The 23,362-nt window shown below is 37.7% G+C and overlaps 1 long non-coding RNA gene across 4 annotated transcripts in view; it reads right to left on the minus strand.

Moving 5' to 3' along the window:
- LOC123571019 (uncharacterized) overlaps positions 1-23,362 on the minus strand; it is a 492,533-nt gene that overhangs the window by 462,109 nt on the left and 7,062 nt on the right. For all 4 annotated transcript variants that reach the window (XR_010584231.1, XR_006695197.2, XR_012430182.1 and 1 more), the window contains exon 2: positions 18,689-18,803. This is a non-coding gene — a long non-coding RNA (uncharacterized lncRNA). The remainder of the gene's footprint in view (positions 1-18,688; positions 18,804-23,362) is intronic.

A 23,362-nucleotide genomic window follows, 5' to 3' on the forward strand; every position in this document is an offset into this window, starting at 1 on the left:
AGTTTGGACACCCAATCAGCATAACATACTACAGCCCAGAACTCCTTGGCTCAAGCGATCTTCCTGCCTCAGCCTCCCAAGTAGCTGAGAGTATAGATGCATGCTTGTGCCTATGGTGGCAGGGAAAATCAATTGGTAAATTTATTTGTGATATGCAGAATAATGACCACCCCTAAGATGTCCATGTACTAATACCCAGAACTTATGAATACGTTACCTTACCTAATAAAAGGGCCATTGAGGATGTGATTAAATTCAGGATCTTTAGATGGGAAGAATATCCTGAATTATCCGAATGTAATCACAAGGGTCCTTATAAGAGATAAAGGGAAGCAGGAAAGTCAGAGAAGGAAAACAGAAGCAGAGGTCAGAGTGATGCAAGTGCTAGAAGGGGACAATGAGCTAAGGAATGTGGGAAACCTCTACACATTGAAAAAGGCAAAGTACAGATTCTCCCCTAGAGCCTCCAAGAAGGAATGCAGCCTTGCCAACTACTTGATTTTAGCCAAGTAGACATGTGTTGGTCTTCTGACCTCTAAAACAATAAAGTAATAAATGTGTGTTGTTTTAAGCCACCGAGTATGTAGTAATTTGCTACAGCAGTAATAAAAAACGAATATAGTATTATAATTCTGTTTATATTTTCATTTCTTTAAGTTAGGCCTTGCTTATGCTTTGACTAAGTTTGGTCTTTGGCAATAAAGACAAGGATATGACATTCAGATATTTTTGAGATGAAAACTACCACTTTTATTTATTAATGTTCTTTATTAGACTTTTGTCAGACCATAATCAATTGAAGAAAAAAAAACACTATATTCATGTGATGGACAACAAAAGCATAATCCAAGAATTTAATTGTTATACTCCCTGCTGTACTCAAAGGCTATGGAAATGAATTTGTTAAGACCTGAGCAATAAGTGCTTTTTAAGAACTCACATCCTAACTATAGAAAAGGAAGCTAGGCCGGGCGCGGTGGCTCAAGCCTGTAATCCCAGCACTTTGGGAGGCCGAGACGGGCGGATCACGAGGTCAGGAGATCGAGACCATCCTGGCTAATACGGTGAAACCCCATCTCTACTAAAAATACAAAAAACTAGCCGGGCGAGGTGGCGGGCGCCTGTGGTCCCAGCTACTCGGGAGGCTGAGGCAGGAGAATGGCGGGAACCCGGGAGGCGGAGCTTGCAGTGAGCTGAGGTCCGGCCACTGCACTCCATGCACTCCAGCCCGGCGACAGAGCGAGACTCCGTCTCAAAAAAAAAAAAAAAAAAAAGAAAAGGAAGCTAAAGTCTACCAGAAAAGATGGTACTGCCCTTAGATAAAAGTACAGAGTAATGCTAGGTAGATAAGGACACAGCTTCCAACCCTTTCAGAGCAAGATCTATGATACGGTTTGGGTCTGTGTCCCCACCCAATGCTCATGTCAAATTGTAATCCCCACTGTTGAAGGTGGGGCCTGGTGGGAGGTGACTGGATCATAACGGGGTGGCTTGTAATGTTTTAGGACCATCCCCCAAGTGCTTTCTCCTGATAGAGTTCTCACGAGATCTGGTTGTTTAAAAGGGTGTAGCACTTCCCCCTTCACTCTGTCTCTCTCCTGCTCTGGACGTGTGAAGACCAGGCTTGCTTCTCCTTCGCCTTCTGCCATGATTTTAAGTTTTTTGAGGCCTCCTCAGACACATGGAACTATGAGTCAATTAAACCTCTTTTCTTTATAAATTACCCAGTCTGAGACAGTTCTTTACAGCAATGTGAGAACGGACTAATACAATCTACCTGTGTGTCTGGGTTGGTGAAGATAATCTAGGCAAGCTTTAGAAGAAAGGACTTAATTTACCTTGGTCTCTGATTATTATAATCAGTTTCTATCAAAGCCTGCCTCCTTGTAATCCTGTCCTACTTCATGACCCTGATCATGAGCCAATTTCTGATCTACAGGATCTACCAAACATAAAATTCCCCTTCATAACTTGTTCTGACTACATCGAATAGGTTCCACAACCAGTTTAAATGTACACTATCCCCGCTATATATTGACTTAGAATTTGTGTCCCCTTTTATAACCTCACCTGTAACCACTTGTTACCAATTTTGACTCCTTCTTCATCTATTCCCACTATCCCTCTCTAGGCTGAACAATCAGGAATATTTTAACCACTAATCGTTAATTATATTGCAATTTATGCCACAATTTTAGATGGCTTTTGAGCATTGTTAAAATTTACAGCAATTGCACCTAACAAATGAGAAAGCTGGAGCTCAAACCTGTTTTACCTGATTTCAAAGCTCAACTTTTAAATAATATAATGTACTGTCTCCCACTCAAAGTCCAAAGTAATTTCTGAATATGCCATAAATAGAGAATAATTTAATCCTTGTGCCCAAATGCTGTCACCAGGACATCTCCACCACAGCTTTCTCCTAATAAACTGTTGAACTCCAGCTGTATTGCCCTCTGCCCCAAACTTGCCCTTCCACCCACATCCTAAGTTACGTTTGTTTTGTGACCAATTTTGATGTGTTAATGTTGACACTGGTTAGCATTTCATCAGAGTTTTTACACATAACCAAAGGCAATAATGAATATGTAAATTTTAGGACCTAAAGCAGGTTTCTATTACAGTGATGTCTTTCCATATTCCTAAAAGAATCTTACAATGAAACTGCTTATAGGAATGGTAATGTTCATAAAACCCTTTAATTAATATCCTAAAATTGAAGGAAAGCTTTTGGGGTACTATTTGTCACATCCTTAAAACAAGATGTTTGGCACTATTTGGTGCATCCTATAAACTAAAGATCAATGACTGTTTCACCAAAATAATTTGGCCCAGAAGGAGGTTCATTGCTGCAAAGCCAATGCACACTTATACTACTAAAGAAGAATGATAATATTCTTCCCTGTCCTATGATAACACTTTAGTAGCCAATAGAGATTAAAAGAAAGGGGTTGGTCAAGATGGCCAACTAGAAGCAGCTAGTGTGTGTTGCTCTCACAGAGAGAAATAGAAGGGGCAAATAAATACAGCAGTTTCAACTGAAACATTCATGTACATCCATTTGTATCCATCAAGATAACAACTTGACCCATAGAGAACAGAGAAAAGCAAGTCAAGACAATTGCACACCTGGGAGCAACACAGGGCCTAGAGAGCCTCCCATGCCCAGGGAAGCAGAAAGTAGGTAAGTGACCCTGGGGGCCCATGCTTTTCCCACAGATCTTTATAACCCTCAGGTCAGGAGATCCCTTCATGAACCCATTCCACCAGAGCCTTCAGTCTGACATGCAGAGAGCTATGTGGAGTCTCGGCAGAGCAGCCTCTCAGGCATACATGGAGCCTCAGGAGCTTTAGATACCCAGGCTTCCCAATGAAAGCAGCTACAACTCTGGCAAAGCAGGAGGTTAGACCTTCATACATATCCCTAGGAAAGGGGCTGAATCAAGAGAGCTGAGCATGACAGTCTGCAGGCCCCACTTCCATGGCACCTCACAAGATAAGACCCACTGACTTGGAACTCCAGCCACCCACAGGCATCAGCATTACACCTCTCTGAGATGAAGCTCCAAAAGGGAGAGGCATGCCACTGTCTTTGCTGTTTTGCACCCTTAGCCATTGATGCCTTCAGGCTCTGAGGAATCTGAGGTGACTAGAGACTGGAGCAGCCTCCCAGAACAGTGCAGCAGCTCTATGAAAAGGCAACCAGACTGCTTTTCACACAGGTCCTGAATATCCCGTTTCTCTTCACTGGGCAGAATCCCACAACCGTGGTCTACAACTACCCTCCTTGGTGTTGTGCAGCCAGCAGCAGTTTGAAACCTCTCTAGGATGGAGCTTCCAGAGGGAGGGATGGACTACCATCTTTGCTGTTTTGCAGGCTTAGCCATTGTCACCCTCAGCTTTGGAGACCCAAGGTGACTGGGGTCTGGAGAGGACCCCCAACACAGCACAGATGCTCTATGAAAAAGAGGTCAGACTTCTTTTTACGCAGGTCCCTGATCCCATTCCTCCTCACTGGGCAGGACATCTCAACTGGGTACCAGCACCCACCAGTGTGTTAGGGACCATAACTGACTACAACTTGTTCTGACTACATCTAATAGGTTTTACAACCAGCTTAAATGTGGCCTGTTCCCAACTCGCTAGGTCCATATCTCCCCGGGGTGAAGCTCCCAGAGGAGGGGGCAGGCCACCAACCATCTTTGCTGTTTTGCAGCTTTCACTGTTGATACCATCGGGTACTGGAAAATCCTAGGTGACTAGGCACTGGAGCAGCTCTCCAGCATACTGCAGCAGCCCTCTGGAAAACGGGCCAGTTTTGTACATGGGTCCCTGATCCCATATCTCCTTACTGGGCAGGTCCTCTTGGCCTGGGCCTCCAGCCAGTCCCAGCTGGGACTATTGAGCCAGTAGCAGCACTGCAACTTCCTGGAACAGAGCTCTCAGTGGGAGAGGCAGGTTGCCATATTGTCTTGTAGCCATTGCCCTTGCTGTCTCCAGGCCCTAGAGAGTCTGTGAGATGAAGGGCTGGTCTGGATCCCTGCCACAGAGCAACCACCTCATGAAAAAGTGGCTGAACTGTTCTCTCCACAGGTCCTAGTGCTCACTTCTCCTCACTGGGCAGGTCCACCTAACCTGGGACACCAGCACAACCACCTGGCTCCCTCCTGACCACTTTAATCAGATGCAGTCTGGCAGTTAAAGGAACAACCACACACAAAGATGAAAAAGAACCAACACAAGAACTCTGGCAACTCAAATGGCCAGTTTCATATATCCTCCAAATGATCACACCAGTTCTCCATTAGGGGTTCTTAACCACGCAAAGTTGGCTGAAATAACAGAAACCAAATTCAGAATATGGATAGAAATGAAGATCATCAAGATCCAGGAGAACAGTAAAACCCAATCCAAGGAAATTAAGTATCGCAATAAAATAATACATGAGCTGACAGACAAAAGAGCCAATATAACAAAAAACTTAATGGGTCTGACAGAACTGAAAAACACACTACAAGAACTTCACAATGCAATTGCAAGTATTAACAGCAGAATAGACAATGCTGAGGAGAGAATCTAGGAACTTGAAGACTGGATCTCTGAAAAAAGGAAGTCAGACAAAAATAAAGAAAAAATAATGAAAAAGTGTGTAAGTGCCACACTTTCTTTATCTAATCTATCATTGATGGGCATTTGGGCTGGTTCCAAGTCTTTGCTATTGTGAATAGTGCCACCAAAAACATATGTGTGCATGTGCCTTTATAGTAGAATGATTTATAATGCTTTGGGTATACACCCAGTAATGGGATGGCTGGGTCAAATGCTATTTCTGATTCTAGATCCTTGAGGAATCGTCACACTGTCTTACACAATGGTTGAACTAATTTACACTCCCACCAACGTGTAAAAGTGTTCCTATTTCTCCATATCCTCTCCAGCATCTGTTGTTTCTTGACTTTTTAATGATCACCATTTTAACTGGCATGAGATGGTATGTCATTGTGGTTTTTATTTGCATTTCTCTAATGACCAGTGATGATGAGCTTTTTTTTCATATGTTTGTTGGTCACATAAATGTCTTCTTTTGAGAAGTGTCTGTTCATATTCTTTGCCCACTTTTTGATGGTTTTTTTTTTCTTGTAAATTTGTTTAAGTTCCTTATGGATTCTGGATATTAGCCCTTTGTCAGATGGGTAGATTGCAAAAATCTTCCCCCATTCTGTAGGTTGCCTGTTCACTCTGATGATAGTTTCTTTTGCTGTGAAGAAGCTCTTTAGTTTAATTAGATCCTATTTGTCAATTTTGACTTTTGTTGCCATTGCTTTTGGTGTTTTAGTCATGAAGTCTTTGCCCATGCCTATGTCCTGAATGGTATTGCCTAGGTTTTCTTCTAGGGTTTTTATGGTTTTAGGTCTTACATTTAAGTCTTTAATCCATCTTGAGTTAATTTTTGTATAATGTGTAAGGAAGGTTTCCAGTTTCAGTTTTCTTCATATGACTAGCCACTTTTCCCAACACCATTTATTAAATAGGGAATCTTTTCCCCATTGCTTGCTTTTGTCAGGTTTGTTGAAGATCAGATGGTTGAAAAAGGATGAGTTCATGTCCTTAGCAGGGACACGGATGGAGCTGGAATGCATCATTCTCAGCAAACTAACACAGAAACAGAAAACCAAGGACCACATGTTCTCACTCATTAAGTAGGAGTAGAACAATGAGAACACGTGGACACAAGGAGGGGAACATCACACACTGGGGCCTGTTGGGAGGTGGGGGGCTAGGGGAGGGATAGCATTAGGAGAAATACCTAATGTAGATAACAGATTGATGGGTGCAGCAAACCACCATGGCCCATGTATATCTATGTAACAAACCTGCACGTTCTGCACATGTATCCCAGAACTTAAAGTCTAATAATAATTTTTAAAAATATGGTACATATACAGCATGGACTACTATGCAGCCTTAAAAAAGGATGCGATAATGTCCTTACAGCACCATGGATGGAGCTGGAGGCCATTATCCTTAGCAAACTAATGCAGAAACAGAAAACCAAAGTCTGCATGTTCTCACTTATAAGTGGGAGCTAAATGATGAGAACACACGGACACATAGAAGAAAGTAACACACACTGGGACCTATCAGAAGGTGGAGGGTGGGAGGAGGGAGAGGATCAGGAAAAATAACTAATGGGTACTAGGCTTAATACCTGAGTGATGAAATCTGTACAATAAACCCTCATGACAGAAGTTTACCTATATAACAAACCTGCACATGTACCCTTGAACTTAAAATAAAAGTTAAATTTAAAAAGAAAAAAAGAAAAAATAATGAAAATGAATGAACAAAACCTCTGAAAAATGTGGGATTATGTAAAGAAGCCAAATCATTGAATCACTGGCATCCCTGAAAGAGATGGGGAGAAAGCTAATAACTTGCAAAACTTAATCATCCATGAAACCTTTCCCAACCTAGATAGAGAGTCCAACAAATTCAGGAAACACAAAGAGCACAAGAAAATCATCTCTAAGACATATAACCATCAGATTTTCCAAGGTTGAAATGAAAAAAAGAATTTATTTCTTTTATTTCATGAAGGCAGCTAGAGAGAAAGGGCAGGTCACCAACAAAGGGAACACCATCAATGGACCTCTCAGCACAAATCCTATAAACCGGAAGAAATTGCAGACCTATATTCAGCATTCTTGAAGAAAAATATCTTCAACCAAGAATTTCATATCCAGCTAAATGTAGCTTCCTTGGCAAAGGAGAAATGAGATCCTTTTCAGACAAGCAAATACTGAAGGAGATCATGACAACCAGACCTGCCTCACAAGCGATTTTGAAAGGAACATTATGAAAGGAACAATATGGAAATGAACAATATGGAAAGAAAAGGAAAGACCAGCCAATTTTACATTAGCAGCCAATGAAAAAACACACTTAAGTACAGACCAGTGACACTATAAAGCAACCACGCAAACAAGCTGGCATAATAATGAGCTAGGAACACAATGATAGGATGAAATCCACACATACCAACAGTAAGCTGGAATGTAAATGGGCTAAATGCCCCATTAAAAAGGCACAGAGTGGCAAGCTGGATTTTAAAAAAAAGCAAGACTCAATTATATGCTGCCTTCAAAAGACCTATCTTACACGCAATGACACACATAGGTTCAAAATAAAGGAACAGAGGAAAATCTACCAAGCAAATGAAAATTTTTAAAAAAGCAGGGATTTCAATCCTAATTTCAGACAAAATAGACTACAAACCAATAAAGATCAAAAAGACAAAGGAGGGCATTACATAATGGAAAAGGGTTCCATTCAACAAGAAGAACTAACTATCCTAAATATATATGCACCCAACACAGGAGCACCCAGATTCATAAAGCAAGTTATTAGAGACCTTCAAAGAGACTTATACTCCCACACAATAATAGAGAGAGACTTTAGCACCCCACTGACAATATTATATCATAAAAGCAGAAAATTAACACAAGATGTTCAGGACCTGAATGCAGCACCAGATCAAATGGACCTGATAGACATCTACATAATTCTCCACTCAAAAACAACAGAATATACATTCTTCTCATCACCATGTGTCAATTGCAACAAAAACAAAAATTGACAAGTGGAACCTAATTTAACAGCAAAAGAAACTATCAACAGAGTAAACAGACAGCCTACAGAATGGGAGAAAATATTTGCCAACTATACATCTGACAAAGGTCTAGTATCCAGACACTATAAGGAACTTAAATAAATTTACATGAAAAAACAAACAATCCCATTAAAAAGTGGGCAAAGGACATGAACACTTTTCAAAGGAAACATACAAGCAGCCAACAAGCATAGAAAAAAAACTTAATATTATTGATCATTACAAAAATACAAATCAAAAACACAATGAGATACCATCTCACACCAATCAAAATGGCCATTATTAAAATGTCAAACAGGCTGGGTGCAGTGGCTCACGCCTGTAATCCCAGCACTTTGGGAGACCAAGGCAGGTGGATCACCTGAGGTCAGGAGTTTGAGACCAGCCTGACCAACATGGTGAAACCATGTCTTTACTAAAAATACAAAAATTAGCCTGGCATGGTGTCTCACATCTGTAGTCCCAGCAACTCGGGAGGCTGAAGCACGAGAATCACTTGAACCCAGGAGGCAGAGGTTGCAGCAAGCTGAGATCATGCCACTGTATTCCAGCCTGGGCAATGAAGTGAAAAAAAGAAAAAAAAGAAAAAAGAAAAAGTCAAATAATAACATATGCTGGCAAGGTTGCAGAGGAAAGGGAACGCTTATACGTGGTTGGTGGGAGTGTAAATTAGTTCAACCTTTCTGGAAAACAATATGGTGATTCCTAAAAGAGCTAAAAACAGAACTACCATTTGACCCAGAAATTCCATTACTGGGTATATACCCAAAGGAATATAAATTGTTCTACCATAAAGACACCTGAACACATATGTTCATTGCAGCACTACTCACAATAGCAAAGGCAGAATCAACCTAAATGCCCATCAATGGTAGACTGCAGAATACTTATTCTTCTTAGCTGCACATGGAAAGTTCTCCAAGATAGATCACATATTAGGCCACAAACCAAGTCACAACAAATTTAAGAAGATAGAGATTGTATCAATTATCTTTTCTGACCACAATGGTATAAAACTAGATATTAATAAAAGGAAGAATTTTGGAAACTTTACAAATACAGAGAAAATAAACAACAGGCTTATAAATAACAAATAGGGCAATTAAGAAATTAAATGGCAATTTTCAAAAATTTATTGAGCCAAATAAGATTTGAAACACAGCATAGCAAAACCTACGGGATACAGAAAAAGCAGTTACAAGAAGGAAGATTATAGCAATAAATGCGTATGTCAAAAAAGAAAAAAAAATCTCAAATAACCTAATATTGCACCTCAAGGAATTAGAAAAACGGAACAATCTAAATCCAAAATTAGTATAAGGAAGGCAATAATAAATATCAGAACATTGAAAAAGAAATGGAGACTAGAAAAATAACAAAAGATCAACAAAACAAAGAGTTGGCTTTGGAAAACATAAGTAAAATTGACAAATCTTTACCTGGACTAAAAAAAAGAGAAAATATTCAAATAAATAAAATCAGATGAAAAAGGAGATATTACAACTGATACCACAGAAATACAAAGAATCATGAGAGACAATTATGAACAATTATACAGCAAAGAAGTGAATAACCTACAAGAAATTGAAAAGCTATTATACAAATACAACCTACCAAGATTGAGTTAAGGATAAATAAAAAATCTGAACAGACCAATAATGAGTGAGAAAGTGGAATCAGTAATAAAAATTCTCCCACCAATTAATAAAAGGCCCACAATCTGATGGCCTCACTGATGAATTTTACCAAACATTTAAAGAAGAACTCATACCAATTCTTCTCAAACTATACCAGACAATTAAAAAAGAGGAAATACTTCCAAACTCGTTTTGAAGCCAGCATGACTCTGATATCAAAATCAAAAACACAACAAAAAAGAAAACTATAGGCCAAGATCACTGATGGACATAGATGCAAAAATCCTGAACAAAATAGTATCAAACCAAATTCAATAACACATTGAAAGTATTATTCACTATGATCAAGTAGGATTCATCCTAGGGGTGCAAGAATGTTTTAAAATACACAAATCAATACATTTCAATAGGTGCAGAAAAGGCATTTGACAAAATGAAACATCCCTTTATAATAAAAATTCTCAACAAATTAAGTATAAAAGGTACATACCTCAATATAATAGAGGCCATATATGGCAAACCCACAGCAAACATTATTCTAAATGGGAAAAAGTTTAAGGCTCTTCCTCTAAGATCTGGAATATGACAAGAATATTCACTTCCACCACTTCTATTCATCCTAGTACTAGAAGTCCTAGCCAGAGCAATTAGGCAAAGAAAAAATAAAGGGCATTTGAAATAGAAAAGAGGAAGTTAAATTGTCCCTGTTTGTAGATGACAAAATCTTACATATAGAAAACCCTAAAGGCTTCATAAAAAAACTATTTGAACTAATAAACAAATTAAGTAAAGTAACAAGATACAAAATCAACGTATAAAAACTGACAGTGTTTCAAGATCCTTCAACAGCTCAGTTGGTAGAGCAGAGGACTGTAGAAGATTTCATCACAAAAACATCAAAAGCAATTACAGGCCGGGCGCGGTGGCTCAAGCCTGTAATCCCAGCACTTTGGGAGGCCGTGACGGGCGGATCACGAGGTCAGGAGATCGAGACCATCCTGGCTAACACGGTGAAACCCCGTCTCTACTAAAAAATACAAAAAACTAGCCGGGCGAGGTGGCAGGCGCCGGTAGTCCCAGCTACTCGGGAGGCTGAGGCAGGAGAATGGCGTGAACCCGGGAGGCGGAGCTTGCAGTGAGCTGAGATCTGGCCACTGCACTCCAGCCTGGGCGACAGAGCGACACTCTGTCTCAAAAAAAAAAAAAAAAAAAAAAAAAAAGCAATTACAACAAAAGCAAAAATTGACAAACGGGATGTTACTAAAACTAAAAAGCTTCTGCACAGCAAAAGAAACTATTATCAGAGTGAACAGCCAACCTACAGAATGGGAGAAAGTTTTTGCAATCTATCCATCTGACAAAAGTCTAATATCCAGAATCTACAAGGAACTTCAGCAAATTTACAAGAGAAAAAAAAAAAAAAAAAAACATTAAAAAGTGGGCAAAGGACATGAACAGACACTTCTCAAAAGAAGACATTTATGTGGCCAACAAACATGAAACAAAGCTCAGCATCACTGATCATTAGAGAAATGCAAATTAAAACCACAATAAGATACCATCTCACGCCATTCAGAATGGTAATTATTAAAAAGTCAAGAAACAACAGATGCTGGTGGGGCTGTGGAGAAATAGGAATGCTTTTACACTGTTGGTGGGAATGTAAATTAATTCAACCATTGTGGAAGACAATGTGGTGATTCTTCAAAGACCTAGAACCAGAAATACCATTTGACCCAGCAATCTCATTACTGGGTATATACCTAAAGGAATAGAAATCATTCTATCACAAAGATACATGCATGCATATGTCCATTGCAGCACTATTCACAATAGCAAATACATGGAATCAACCATCAATGATAGATGGGATAAAGAAAATGTGGTACATATGCACCATAGAATATTATGCAGTCATAAAAAGGAATAAGATCATTACTTTTGCAGGGACATGGATGGAGATGGAAGCCATTATCCTCAGCAAAGTAACACGGGGAAAAAAAACCAAATGCCGCATGTTCTCACTTACAAGTGGGAGCTGAACAATGAAAACACATGAACACAGGAAGGGGAACGACACACACTGGGGCCTGTTGGGGGGTTGGGGGAAGGAGAGTATCAGTATAAATAGATTTTGCATGTGAGGCTTAATATCTAGTGATGGGTTGATAGGTGCAGCAAACTGCCATGGAACACATTTACCTATGTAACAAACCTGCACATCCCGCACGTGCATCCCAGAACTTTAAATAAAATAAGGTTAAAAATAAATAAATAGAAAGAAAAAGAAAAAAATTCTTATATGTATTCAGATAGGTAGTAGGGGTTTTTGTTTTCTAGCTATGTCATCAATTTCTAGTTTAAATGTGTTGTGGTGGATTGAATTTTCTGTTCTATTGTTAGATTTTGGAACTTAAAATATTTTTACGCCTAACATTTGTTCAGTTTTTGAGAATAGACAAGGATGTGTGAAAAGAAGGAATATTATCTATTTTCAGATATGTTGTTTGATGTATATTAGTTACATTTACTTCATTATGTTTTAATGTCTTTTATAGCCTTAACTATTTTTGGTGATCTATCATGAAAGCAAAGTGTTGAAATGAATAAAATCTCCAGTTTCTAATGTGAAAAAAAATTATAGTATTTCCACAGATGAATAGTGAACTATCTGAAAAAGAAATCAAGAAAACAATCACATTTATAAGTTACCAAAAAATAAGATACCTAAGAATAAATCTAACCAAAGAGATGAAAAATATCTACATTGAAAACTGTGAAACACTGATGGAAGAAACTGATGAGTACACAAATAAATAGAAATATATCCCCTGTTCATGGTTTGAAAAAAATAATTTTGTCAAAATGAACATACTACTCAAAGTGATCTACAGATTTAATGCAATCCCTATCAAAATACCAAAGACATTCTTCACAGAAATATAAAACATAATCCTAAAATTTGTATAGAACCACAAAAGATACCAAATAGCCAAACGATCTTGAGCTAAAACAAACCAAAGTAAAATGAACAAAAAACAAAGCTGGAGGCATCACACTACCTGACTTCAAAATATACTGCAAATCTATAGCAACCCAAACAGCATGGTATTGGCATAAAAATAGACACATAGAACAATGAAACAGAATAGGAAATACAAAAAAAAAATCAATCTGTCTATAGCCAACTAATTTTTTGACAATGGTACCAGGAACAAAAATTGGGAAATGACAATCTCTTCAATAAACATTGTTGGAAAAATTGGATATCCATATGCACAATAATGAAACTGGACCCCTATCATTCACCATATTTGAAAATAAACTCAAAATGGATTGACTTAAATGTAAGACCCAAAACTGTGAAAGTACTAGAAGAAAACATAGGGGAAATGCTTCATAACATTGAACTGGGAAATAATGCTTTAGATAATGTCTCAAAAGCAAAAGAAATAAAAACAAAAATAGACGAATGGGATTACATCAAACCAAAATGCTTCTGCACAGCATTTTCTGCACAGCAAAATGCTTCTGCACTCAGCAGAGTGAAGAGACAACCTACAAAATGGGAGAAAGTATTTCCAAGCTATACATCAGACAAGGAGTCAATATCCAGAATATATTAGGAACTCAACTTAAAAGCAAAAAGCAAACAATCTGATTAAAAATAGCAATAAAAACCACCTGATAGACATTTTTCAAGAAAACGTAGAAAAGGAAAACAGTATATGAAAAAACATTTAACATCACTATCATCAGGGAAATGCAAACCAAACCACAATGAAATATTACCTCACTCCAATTAGAATAGATGTTATCAAAAAGACAAAATATAACAAGTGTTGGCAAGGATGTTGAAAATAGGAATCCTTTACACACTGTTGGTGAAAATGTAAATTAGTACAGCCATTATGAGAAACATTATGGAGGTTCCTCAAAAAACTCAAAATAGAACTGCTGTATGATTCAGCAATCCTACTTCTGGGTGTATATCCAAAGGATGTTAAATCAGGATGTCAAAGAGATATCTGCATTCCCATGTTTAGTGAAGAACCATTCACATTAGCCAAAATATGGAATCAACCTAAGGCAGACACAGAAAGATGAACACCATATGATCTCACCCACATGCAAAGTTTTAATAAATTGATCTCATGGAAGTAGTGAATAGGAGAGTGGTTACCAGAGACTGGGAAGAGGGAGGAGGTTGGTCAATGGGTATAAAGTTACAATTAGAAAAATGGGATAACTATAACAGGTGTATTGCCTGTGTAATCAGAATTCCAGAAGGAGAATAAAGAAACCAAAGAAATATTTGAAACCATAAAGACTCAGAATCTCTCCCAAATTAATGTCAGACACAGAACCACAGACCTAGAAAGCCCATAGGACACCAATCAGAATAAATGCCCCCATATCTATACCTAAGCATATCAGTTTCAAACTATAGAAAACTAAAGATAAAGAAAAAAAATCCCAGAAAAATCTAGAGGGTAAAAAAAAAATACCTATAAAGAAACAAAGCTAAATATTACATCTGACCTCTCAGAAATCATTCAAGCAAGAAGAGAATGAAGTAAAATATTTAAATTCTTGAGTGAAAAAAATACGTACCAACCTAGAATTCTGTACCCTATTAAATTATCCTTCAAAAATGAAGAAGAAATAGACTTTCTCAGATAAACAGCAAATGAAAGAATGTGTTACTGATGGATCTGCCTTGAAATAAATGTTAAAAGTTCTTTAGAGGAAAGGATAATATACAGAAGAAACTCAGATCATCAGAAGGAGAAAGAAAGAGTATCAAAGAAGAAATAAATAAAGATAAAGGTTAAAACGTTTTGTGATTAGCAAGGTGACATGTACCTGTAATCCTGGCTACTCAGTGGGAGATAGGAGGATCACTTAAACCCAGAAGTTTGAGGCCAGCCTGGGAAATACAGTGAGACCCTTTCTCTAAAAAATAAAATTAATATAATAAGAGCTATTTACGACAAACCCACAGCCAATATAATACTGAATGAACAAAAACTGGAAGCATTCCCTTTGAAAATTGGCACAAGACAGGGATGCCCTCTCTCACCACTCCTATTCAACATAGTGTTGGAAGTTCTGGCCATGGCAATCAGGCAGGAGAAAGAAATAAAGGGTATTCAATTAGGAAAAGAGGAAGTCAAATTGTCCCTGTTTGCAGACGACGTGATTGTATATTGAGAAAACCCCATCATCTCAGCCCAAAATCTCCATGAGCTGATCAGCAACTTCAGCAAAGTCTCAGGATACAAAATCAATGTGCAAAAATCACAAGCATTCTTATACACCAATAACAGACAGAGAGCCAAATCATGAGTGAACTCCCATTCGAAATTGCTTCGAAGAGAATAAAATACCTAGAAATCCAACTTACAAGGGAAGTGAAGGACCTCTTCCAGGAGAACTACAAACCACTGCTCAGTGAAATAAAAGAGGACATAAACAAATGGAAGAACATTCCATGCTCATGGATAGGAAGAATCAATATCGTAAAAATGACCATACTGCCCAAGGTAATTTATAGATTCAATGCCATCCCCATCAAGCTACCAATGACTGTCTTCAGAGAATTGGAAAAAACTACTTTAAAGTTCATATGGAACCAAAAAAGAGCCCATATTGCCAAGACAATCTTAAGCCAAAAGAGCAAACCGGAGGCATCATGCTACCTGACTTCAAACTATACTGCAAGGCTGCAGTAATCAAAACAGCATGGTACTGGTACCAAAACAGAGATATAGACCAATGGAGCAGAACAGAGCCCTCAGAAATAATACCACACATCTACAGCCATCTGATCTTTGACAAACCTGACAAAAACAAGAAATGGGGAAAGGATTCCCTATTTAATAAATGGTGCTGGGAAAATTGGCTAGCCATAAGTAGAAAGCTGAAACTGGATCCTTTCCTTACTCCTTATATGAAAATTAATTCAAGATGGATGAGAGACTTAAATGTTAGACCTACAACCATAAAAACCCTAGAAGAAAACCTAGGTAATACCATTGAGGACATAGGCATGGGCAAAGACTTCATGTCTGAAACACCAAAAGCAATGGCAACAAAAGCCAAAATTGACAAATGGGATCTAATTAAACTAAAGAGCTTCTGCACAGCAAAAGAAACTACCATCAGAGTGAACAGGCAACCTACAGAATGGGAGAAAATTTTTGCAATCTACTCATCTGACAAAGGGCTAATATCCAGAACCTACAAAGAACTCAAACAAATTTACAAGAAAAAAACAAACAACCCCATCAAAAACTGGGCAAAGTATATGAACAGACATTTCTCAAAAGAAGACATGCATACAGCCAACAGACACATGAAAAATTGCTCATCATCACTGGCCATCAGAGAAATGCAAGTCAAAACCACAATGAGATACCATCTCACACCAGTTAGAATGGCAATCATTAAAAAGTCAGGAAACAACAGGTGCTGGAGAGGATGTGGAGAAATAGAAACACTTTTATACTGTTGGTGGGACTGTAAACTAGTTCAACCATTGTGGCAGGCAGTGTGGTGATTCCTCAAGGATCTAAAACTAGAAATACTATTTGACCCAGCCATCCCATTACTGGGTATATACCCAAAGGATTATAAATTATGCTGCTATAAAGACACATGCACATGTATGTTCATTGCAGCACTATTCACCATAGCAAAGACTTGGAACCAACCCAAATGTCCATCAATGATAGACTGGATAAAGAAAATGTGGCACATATACACCGTGGAATACTATGCAGCCATAAAAAAGAAGAGTTCATGTCCTTTGAAGGGAGATGGATGAAGCTGGAACCCATCATTCTGAGCAAACTATCACCAGGACAGAAAACCAAACACCGCATGTTCTCACCCATAGGTGGGAATTGAACAATGAGAACACTTGGACACAGGATGGGGAACATCACACACTGGGGCCTGTCATGGGGTGGGGTGAGGGGGGAGGGATAGCATTAGGAGATATACCTAATGTAAATGACGAGTTAATGGGTACAGCAAACCAACATGGCACATGTATACATATGTAACAAAACTGCACATTGTGAACATGTACCCTAAAACTTAAAGTATAATAAAAAAAATTTTAATTTTAAAAACTAATGAAAACTATATTTTTCTGATTTTAAAATGATCTAACAAATAAGTTTGATCAAAGTAGTATTAGTAATATTTTATTTCATATGCTTATGCATATGTTATGTTTACCCATATATAGGTGAAACGAGTGACAGCAATGATATAAGGAACAGAAGGGAAGAATTAGAATTATTCTGTTATTATAAGATATGCTACCCATGAAGTGGTCTGTTATTATAAGATATGCTACCCATAAAGTGGTATACTGTCACTTGAAAGTGGACTTGGATTAGTTGTAAATTGCAAACTCTATGGCAACAATTAAAAGAAATTTAAAAAAAAAAAACGAAGTATAACTGATATGCTAAGAAAGGAGAGAAAATGAAAGCACATAAAATGCTCAATTAGAACCACAAAAGACAGGGAAACAGTAGAAGATAAAACTAGGGACAAAAAATGAGGATACTAAATAGAAAACAGTAACAAATATGGTAGCTATCAATCTAGTTATATCAGTAATGACTTTGAATCTCATTGGCCTTAATGCTCCAATTTAAAGACAGATATCGTGAAAGTGGATCGAAAAACAGAGAACCATCAAGTCAACTTACCAAAGTTAATGAGAAGCAAGATTTTGGCTTTTCCTTTTTCAAACTACTGGGGTCTGAGGGCATTATGGTTACATATTATGCCATTCTCAAGGCAAAACTCATATATATTTTGATTAGAGGTCAAGGTCTGTATTACTATGTAATATGGATACATTATCCCTATTTATTCAGTACAATTATATAGCAAGGTCAGAGGCAATATAGTATAAAGCAAGAATACAGGCTTTGGAGCAGACACAGGTACTAACCCCAGATCCACAACTTACTAGATGCATGGCATGGGACAAGTTACTTAAACTTTATAAGCCTCAGTTTCCTCATCTGTAAGTGGAGCCAATACTACTCTCCTCACTAGGTTGAAGTGAAAATAGAGACAATAATTTTATACTTGATACTAAAATCATCTATTACAATGCCTGGCACATAAAAGACATTTAGTCAATGAAATTATTAATAAAAAAAAATCTTCCTGCTGAAGTGTCACCATTAAAACTTCACTCCTTTGGGTTAATGAGCTACTCACTTAAACAGAGTCATTCCTAGCCAAAGTTGTAAAATACTTAATTTCCCTTCAACTCTTATGTTTAGACTTCCCATTTTTTGCCCTTCTTTTCTTAAATTGGTATTTGGTTAGAGAGAAAGAGAGAGAGAGAGAGATCAGAGAATGCTTGGGAGAAAATAGAACTAATAAAAACTCCCATTTCTTGTGTAAATTTGTGGCTTTGGAAGTTGGGTGATGAATGTGACATATGTATGAACATATTTTTTCAGAAAATGAAGCTGGACCAGGTGGACAATATAAATTTTCCTGATGTTATGATAGAGTTAGTGCACTATCATTTAGGTACTACTCTTCAAATATCACTAAAAATATATATGTCTTCTCCGCAATTTCATGTATTTCCAATTACCTTAATCATTCATTACTTTTTCAAACATTACAACATAAAAATGAGGAATGGCTTTTTCTTAAGAAAACGTTCAAGTCAGTACATAATAAAATGGAACAGCTGCAGCCATGAATTTTATAAACACTTTGTTGAGAATAACAATAAACGGCAATATCGGTCCACAAATAAATGGCAGTGTTGTATTCTGTGTAGAAAATTTGTCATTCCTATTTATAATGAGGAACATAGGAAATAACTTACCTTGATTTTTATTGGATGGATGCCATCATCATCTTCATTGTCATTGTTGTCATCATCATCATCCCAACATTGACAGCCTGGAGTAAACAGGAACTTGAGGACACTGTTTAAGTAGCTGTGGGCATAAAGATGAAGTGTCTATGTTAAAATAACTTAAAATCAAGTTAGGAGACAGGCTGTACAAACAAACAGGAAAGCCCTATATCAGGATTAGAGCTGGTTGCTAAGTACTCTTGGTCATCAGGCACTACTTGGTTTCTGGGCTTTGTATTCCTTCTCTACACAAAGTAGACACCCCAATATATCCACTTCATTTCTGACCTTAGTAAATATAAATGTAAGGATTTTCAGGCCAAATTTTACAAAATTATGACCAACAAGCTAAATGAGACCCAAGAATGTATTTGTCACACTGCACATATTTTTAACTTACTCTTTGAATTAGTTCCCATTTTAAAGCTCATTTGTTTTACTTTATAATTGAGATTTCCAATTTTACTTGGCAATATCAAAAGATCTTGCAACACTAGGTCTATTTTCCACATTACAATTAGCTATTGCTAAGTAATACATGCCCTCTCTAGATAAGACGTAAGAACCCCATTTTTTTCATAGGCCTCACCAATCCTTTTTGATCCTTCAACTGGTCTTGCTTCACACTCTTTATCTCTCAGTCTCTATAGTCATTTGAGTTTATGGCCCATAGCCTAGCCACTCTTTCAGACTCAGCATGAAATATCACTCTGGTTTAGTTCTGATGTAAATTTCTTCCTTGTTCCTCTTGCTGCATTTCTTTTCTCAGTAATCCTTCGAGCACTGGCAAGTCCTGACTTTTGTCTTCCTGCTACTACCCCCATCCCAACAATATTTCTGTTTGACAATTATACCCCAAAGTGTTGACTCAGATCCTATTTACAATCACTTAATGACCATACCTTTATCAAGTACCACTGGACTACTGCAATCAACAGTGATGAAAAGTTATAGCTGGCTGATTCATTAAATGAAAAGAACTATTTCATTGTATGCAAGTCTAATCTGATACAGCAAGTTCATAAGCCTCTGAACCAAGAGAAGGTTTTAGCAAAACCACTGCCTCCCTTCAAAATACATAAGAGTAGGCAGCGATGGAAACCCCACTGAGGTCACTGATTTGGGTAAGGACCATCAAGGAAAACGAAAAGTTTGGGGTGATATGTAGATAGGGAAATCGATATTCACATAGTGCCACAGTATCACCTCCGTGGATGACTACCTGAAAAGAGGGGAAAGGTTAACTTTTCAATACAGCAAGCTGATAATCATCATATTAACCAAGATGTTATTCACTGGGTTCAGAGTCAATCACATATTACGTGTTTCTTAACGTGATGCAATATGCAACACACAGCCTCACCTAGGATGTACTCTCACGAAAAACATTTAATCTGAATCCAATAAGCATTAGCCCTAATTTCCAGTTTTCAGAAATATAAGTTAACATAAAAGGAGCAGCTTCAAAAAAAACAAACAAAAAAAAAATCAGGAAAATCCAAAAGGTGATTTATGTTAAAGGGCAATATTCTTCATTTCATCAATAGTCAAAATCATCGAAAGAATATAGGCCGGGCGCGGTGGCTCAAGCCTGTAATCCCAGCACTTTGGGAGGCCGAGGCGGGTGGATCACGAGGTCAGGAGATCGAGACCATCCTGGCTAACACGGTGAAACCCCGTCTCTACTAAAAATACAAAAAACTAGCCGGGCGTGGTGGCGGGCGCCTGTAGTCCCAGCTACTGGGAGGCTGAGGCAGGAGAATGGCGTGAACCTGGGAGGCGGAGCTTGCAGTGAGCCGAGATCGCGCCACTGCACTCCAGCCTGGGTGACACAGCGCGAGACTCCGTCTCAAAAAAAAAAAAAAAAAAAAAAAAAAAAAAAAAAAAAAAAAGAATATAAAGAAAAGGACTGACTTCTAGATTAAAAGAAAGTTAATAGACATAACAACAATCAAATGCAATATATGGCTCTGGATAGAATCCTAGTTGGAAAGACAGTTCTACAATATATTTTTGAGTAACTGGGAAACTTTGAATATAGACTGTGTATGAGATCTTATGAGAATTATTATATTTTTTAGAAATAATGGTGGTATGGTAATTATGAGAATAGGAGAATGTCCTTATTTGTTTAAATGCATAAAAGTTCAGTGGTGTCATGTCATGATGTCTGAAACTTACTTTAAAATAGTTCAGCCAAAAACATACAGGTACACACACACACACACACACACACGCACACACACATCCCTGGAGAAAGACAGATTGATTTGATTTGATTCAAGAGCGTAAGAAGAAAATTCATCAATGAAGTTTTCAATATAAGCAAAAAATAGTTCAATCATTCACAAAAAGAGAAATGGTTGGCATAACATCAGAGTACAGAGGAAGCTTTGAATACAAATACAGGTGACTACTAGCTCAAACTGTTTCAACTTGTAGCTATCACCCTGGAACCAATTATTAATAGTCACTAAGCCAAGTCCTCCAGCATTGTGGATCTCCCTTATCTTTACCTTTCTTCACTAATTCCTGCTCGTCAGCTATCAGGTTAACCATTCCTCCCCCAATTTTGCTTTAGTTCTCCTCTTATGTGTTCCCACAGTTCTCTGTTCTTTTGTTATAGTATTTTTTAAACTAAATAATTTATCTGTTTCTCCCTCTGGGTGGAGAGCTAATACAGAACATGGTTAGTATTCCCCACTATTTCCCAAGCATCTAGTCCAGTGTCTGGCACAGCATAGGCATTCAATAAGCATGGCATATCTTGGTATTTAAAATTGAATTTTTACTACTTCCTCTCCAGAAATTTGGACCCTAATTCTTAATCCTTCCTAATAAGTCGGGCCCAGTTATCATAAGATTCATTGTCTAACTGCCTACAAGTCTGTCTTAACATCGCCCCCCAGTGGAATCTCATCATGCTGCTCTGTTCATCATCCCTGTTACTTTATTTTCTAAAATGTCAAACCCAACGCCACTATTCTTTCTTGTTCTAGCAAAATGCTCAGATTTTCTGTGGAAATTTTTAAACACCTAAGGTAAGAGTGAGTTGAATGGCAGTTTAGTGACATCTTAGCCCTCAAAGTCCATTATCTGAATAGTATTTAAGCTTGATGTAAGAGTGATCCAATTGAGTTGTTTCTACTGAATGTGATTTAGACAATCATTTATCCTTATTGTAACTCTTTCCTAATTGTCGGCACTTTTGTCTTGTAAAATCCCAAAGGGGCTATCAAATGCAAATCTAGTTTTAAATTTTAGTGTCTTTAAGTATTTCTGGACCTCTCTTTGACACAAAGGGCAGGTCTATAAGGATTTAGTCCCTCTAATAGAAGGCAGAAGTCAGTGAGTCTAACATGAATCCAAGGCAGAATATATTTAATAATAAGGCTTCTTTTGTAAATATTAATAGCAAAGTACAGCTACAATTAGAAACCACTTATCTTCAAATCTAACACTCATCAGGCAGCATTACAAAATAAGGCTATTTAGTACTAGCTATTACTTACATTTTTGAAAGCACCATCATGTTTCATATGTGGAATAAATAAGGTCCCATAATAACCCACATATTTCATGAAACCTCTAGGAAACAATCTAGTACTCATTCTAAAAGCTAATACAAGGCATTGACTAGTTTCATGAGGTTTAAAAATCACAAATATTTTGACCAGTTTTTTCTAGAACAGATAAAATTAAGAAGTATAATACATCCTCCGACTTTCACAAAGTACATTATCTCCATTTGCTTCACTGCTCCCTTTGGCTAATTGTCAATGGGGCTTACTGCCAAATAATGCTGTAGTTGGCCAAGTTGTAGTGAGTACCCTCCAGTCTTTTTGATTACCTGCCATTTCAGGCTTCAAATGCAGCACACAGCACAGATGATCAGTGCTGTAATCTGCCAAACCTTTCTTTGTCCCTTCATCAGCATACTCCAATGTCACATTCAAAGTCCTTGGAGGGCACTTGCATGACCACCCTATCTCCTTCCATTTTTCTTCATAGCAATCATCACTACATCTGTATTTCCTACTAGAATGTAAGCTCCATCATGGAAGAGATTTAGTCTTGTATCAGTCTTACCTTTTACCACTGTATATGTAGCACCTACAACTGTACCATGTATATAGAAAGTGCTCAATAAATATTTGTTCACTGAGTAAATAATCATAAGAGCCAACATATCTTGAAAATATATCATTATATGCACTGATAAGTGCTTTACCTGGTTTTTTACATAGTGATAATCCCCAGGAATATCACTATGAAGGATGTGCTGTAGTTATTCCCATTTTATAGTTGAGGAAACAGGATTGGAAAAAATGCATTTTGCTCAGGAAGGTAATACTTGTGATTATTGCTAATACATCAGTCTTCTGTGAGGAACAACAATGATAATAAAGGATACTTAAGAATGTAACATAACTTGGATGCCTATGGAAATTAATAATAGCTAACATTTACTGAAAACTTCCTATGAGCCAGGCACTATAAACACTTTACATCTCTTCAATCTTGCAAAAAAAACCTATGTGGTAGATACTATCGTTATTCCAGTTCTACAGATTATGAAACTGAGGCACAGAGCAGCGAAGCAACTTGCCTAACATCTTACAGCTAGTAAGTAACAGATCT

The sequence above is a fragment of the Macaca fascicularis genome, chromosome X, assembly GCF_037993035.2.
Source record: "Macaca fascicularis isolate 582-1 chromosome X, T2T-MFA8v1.1".
Taxonomy (NCBI): Eukaryota; Metazoa; Chordata; class Mammalia; order Primates; family Cercopithecidae; genus Macaca; species Macaca fascicularis.